This window comes from Lissotriton helveticus, chromosome 5_1 (assembly GCF_964261635.1).
Source record: "Lissotriton helveticus chromosome 5_1, aLisHel1.1, whole genome shotgun sequence".
In the NCBI taxonomy this organism is placed as follows: Eukaryota; Metazoa; Chordata; class Amphibia; order Caudata; family Salamandridae; genus Lissotriton; species Lissotriton helveticus.
Window position 1 is genome coordinate 1279169900 of NC_136065.1, and position 4735 is coordinate 1279174634.

At 48.8% G+C, this 4735-nt stretch overlaps 1 pseudogene; it reads right to left on the bottom strand.

Annotated features, from left to right (window-relative positions):
• Positions 1 to 3400: 3400 nt before the first annotated feature.
• Positions 3401 to 4459, bottom strand: LOC144752646 (uncharacterized; annotated as a pseudogene).
• Positions 4460 to 4735: the final 276 nt, after the last annotated feature.

The window sequence follows — 4735 nt, forward strand, 5'->3', positions numbered from 1 at the left end:
CCTACGCACTCTCCACTCCCTACGCACTCTCCACTCTCCACTCCCTACGCACTCTCCACTCTCCACTCCCTATCCACTCTCCACTCTCCACTCCCTATCCACTCTCCACTCCCTATGCACTCTCCACTCCCTATGCACTCTCCACTCTGCACTCCCTATGCACTCTCCACTCTGCACTCCCTATGCACTCTCCACTCTGCACTCCCTATGCACTCTCCACTCTGCACTCCCTATGCACTCTCCACTCCCTATGCACTCTCCACTCCCTATGCACTCTCCACTCCCTATGCACTCTCCACTCCCTATGCACTCTCCACTCTCCACTCCCTATGCGCACTCCACTCCCTCGAGCTGCACTCCCTATGCACTCTCCACTCCCTATGCACTCTCCACTCCCTATCCACTCTGCACTCCCTATGCACTCTCCACTCTGCACTCCCTATGCACTCTCCACTCCCTATGCACTCTCCACTCCCTATGCACTCTCCACTCCCTATGCACTCTCCACTCCATATGCACTCTCCACTCCCTATGCACTCTCCACTCCCTATGCACTCTCCACTCCCTATGCACTCCCTATGCACTCTCCACTCCCTATGCACTCTCAACTCCCTATGCACTCTCAACTCCCTATCTGCACTCCCTATGCACTCTCCACTCCCTATGCACTCTCCACTCCCTATGCACTCTCCACTCCCTATGCACTCTCCACTCCCTATGCACTCTCCACTCTCCACTCCCTATGCGCACTCCACTCCCTCGAGCTGCACTCCCTATGCACTCTCCACTCCCTATGCACTCTCCACTCCCTATCCACTCTGCACTCCCTATGCACTCTCCACTCTGCACTCCCTATGCACTCTCCACTCCCTATGCACTCTCCACTCCCTATGCACTCTCCACTCCCTATGCACTCTCCACTCCCTATGCACTCTCCACTCCCTATGCACTATCCACTCCCTATGCACTCCCTATGCACTCTCCACTCCCTATGCACTCTCAACTCCCTATGCACTCTCAACTCCCTATGCACTCTCCACTCTCCACTCCATCTTATCCCGGTCCCAAGGTTAAACTGATGTCAATGAGAAGACCTTATAGACAAAAAGTTTGGTTGGAGAAATCACATTATCAAGCAGTGCTATGGCATCGGTTATTAAATGCTAATATGTTCAATGACGTGAAAGCATTTTGGGATGTCCTCAATGAATTGGAAAAGGGAGGCAATAGGGCCTATACTGTTAATATTATGGAGGAATTTAAGTATCAAACATACGTTTTTTCAATAATAAATTACATAGGAATTCTAATTTATTTTTTCAATACTAATAGCGCTTAGAAAAGGCCTTGAATAGCGTCACAACCACTTAGTCCCAGTATAAAGTCTCCGAGTTATCAAGTATGAGGCAAACTGAAGGAACTGCAAGTTTCATAGGCTGATGTAGAAGAGTTGTCAACGGTTCGGTCCCAAACAGAAGCAATCAGTAAGACGATCCTCAGGACACTGTCCGTAAACAATCAAGGTGGATCTTTTGAGGAAGAATTATAGGTATATACAACTGTACTAAATAAAAAAAAATAATAGATAACATGCCATCTACAGAATACAGCCTTGCTTTTATAACTCTGAGATTTTATAGCTGGGCTACGTGATTGTTACATCATTCAAGCCTCTTCTATATACTATTATGGAATTCAATTATTGCTGTGCCCTTATTGGTGTGCATTGTCTAATGTGGCTGGTCATATCCCTCTAAAATTATTTCATAATTATTCAATTTAGTACTGAAGAAAACAAAATTAACTCCTATGTAATTGAGTACTGAAAAAAACTTGGATTAAATTGCTCATTGTACACGCCGTTAAGCCTCTTCATCAATTGAGCATTCATTCGATATATTTCTTTTCCCCCAAAAAATATGCCTATATAATGAAATTGATTGTGGATTGGAAATTATGCGACCACTCATGAATTTTTAGATTTCATAACACAAAATAATTCCTTCAGAAGGTCCCTTGTTGATGTTGTTCAAGAGCAATCTCCCCGAGGGAATTTTTGAATTGCGCTAGTGTTTTTATAGTAGTGGTTGTGTTAGATGTCAAGAATACACTGTATTTTCAAATCTGAGAGCATACAATCTTTCAATGACAGTTACTCACCTTTGCTAGGTCCCTCACTTATAGGGTTACAACTTGCTCGATGTAGTCAGGACATATAATGTTGTGCGTGTTTCTACAACTCGTTGCCTTCATCTTTATTAGTCCAGTTGGTTTGATTGTAGCAAACCAAAGCTAGAACTTTTAGAATTAATAAGGTTGTAAAAAAAAGAAGCCTAAGAGCTGAAACATATTTTCCTAATAACAGTTGGTAAACCCGCTGCCCTTTTTTATTGCATAGGGTACAGCTCTTATAATAATTATGCTCTTTAGATCACACCCCATAATAACTATTATGAAATTTTACGACACCCATGTGTCTGGCGCACAGATGCCTAATTGTGCCTGTCTTGCTCTATAACTGGTACTACAATATTGCAATTGTATCTATGTAGGTCTACACCCCTTACGAGGCATTTAAGAATTTTGGGCCGGCAGGAAGCTGCTCCGGAACCTAAGGATAATGTTTAATTCAGTGGTTATGGAGATTAGTTACATGCTCTCAAGGAAACCATACATGTATTTACTTCAGGTTCTTTGTTGTACATTGATGGGAGTTCGGCGTGATCATTATTGGAGGGGATGGGGTTATGGGAGTTCATGCATATGGCTGGTAGGATTAACAAATTAGCTAGATGGGATTAGATACTGTTAATTGTCAAGGGTATGACTTTCAAAGCAGTGATCTTTGGATTGCGGTATGGGCAGGACACTTGCAAAAATACAATAATAGAATACAAATATTTAATAATAATAGCAATGAAGGCAAAAATGCATGTGATTTGGAGAATGTTTTGAGTCTACACCATTTTTTCTTGCAAAGATATAGGAATTGTTCATTTTTGAGACAGCATGCAATCTGATGGTGCAATCCGAGGGTGCAATCCTGCATGAATTTAGAATCTACAAAATACATAATTCTCACCCATCTAAGGCAAAAGTAGATCTTCACCCTGCATCCCAAAAACATTTTTCAAGCCAAGCTAAATATACCATTTGCAGTGTTTGTTCCTAGTCCACATAGTTAGGAGTGCTTTTGTGAATTCATCAAGACTCTGGGTTTTCAAGTGTTTTTCAAGGAGGAGCGGCGTGATTGTCTCACATGGACCATTAGTAATGGTTATAATAAGCAAAGACTGTCTCCCAGTTGGGGAGACTCCCTACAATTCAGAGGGGCCTTGACTGATTCCAGGCCTGTGCGGCTGTGCCTAAACGGCTTGTAAATCTTGAAATCTAGACAACACTAAGCTGTGCCCCTTACCTTCCAGGTCAAAAGCAGCACATTGATGATAGCCAGCAGAGGACAGGGTCCGTTTTCATTCTGGGTAACAATTGGAGTCTTCTGCTCCTTCCACAGTAACCACTTGATGTGATAGACAGACTGCCCAGTGCCGCGCTCCCGCCCCGCCGGCTCCTCCAGACCCTCGCTGACACTGAGGTCCGAACTGGGGTGGGAGGGCAGGTGGGAAGATGACTCTTGGGAGTCCAGGCTGGGAGAGGTGGCTGCAGGGAGAGAGCTGGAAGAAGGAACTTTATGTGGGGAGCTTCCTCCGGGTGTGGAGGGGGGGGTTGGGGACTCACGATGACAGGTGGATGAAGAGGCCCCGGGTGGCAAGAGGGTGGGTAGGGAAGCCACAGGCAGGGGCTTCAATGAAACATCTGCAGAGATTAAGTGGCTGGGCGGGGCAGATCCGGGTTCCAAGGGGTTTGGCGAGGTGGAGAGGGAGGGCAATGTGAAGGGTGGCGACAAGGGGTTGGGCAAGGCAAGCTCGGAACCTGACGAAACAGCCGTCGGGGGTAGGGGTATGCGAGGACAAGCCTCGGAGAACGAGGGGTCTTGAAAGGCAGTCTCTGCAGACAGAGGTTTCAACGGTGGTCTTGGGCTCTAAGTGGCTATGATGAGGAGAGGCCGCAGGTGGAGATGGGGTGTGAGAGTCCTCGTAGACGGGCAGTGGGACAGCCCTGAGGGGAAGGGGATTGGGAGAGGCGGCGCTGATGTTCAGCGAAGAGGCCCCGGACGGGGGGGGCTGTGCTCGGAATTGTCCGGGGCTTCTTTGTGCTCCCGCTGCCTAGGGAGCAGGGAGCCGCCGCTGGCCTCGGGGCTTCCGGGAGGTGCCCAGTCCGGGGGTCCGGGACATTGTGCCTCGGGGGCCTCCCCCTGTGAAGGTGCGCTGATGGGGCCGCCCTGACTGTCGTCACAAACGGGTTGCGGCTTCCATGGCTGGGTGCTCATCCTCTCCTCCGGGATGTGGGCAGCTATTCCTCCTCCTCCAGCGAAGTCCGCTGCCTGCTCGCTCTCCATGCGGCTGATCGGAAGGTAAAAATGTCAAGCGGGAGGGGGCGGGAAAGGGGGAGGAGAGACGCAGAAGACGGCCGGAGCAGGAAGGCGGGTGCCGGCTCAATGCCGGACCAGATTCGGGGGCGGGAGAGAACACGGACGACGGGAGGGGGGCGGGAGATAACACGGACGGCGGGAGGGGGGCGGGAGAGGACACGGACGGCGGGAGGGGGGCGGGAGAGAACACGGACGGCGGGAGGGGGGCGGGAGAGGACACGGACGGCGGGAAAGGGGAGGGAA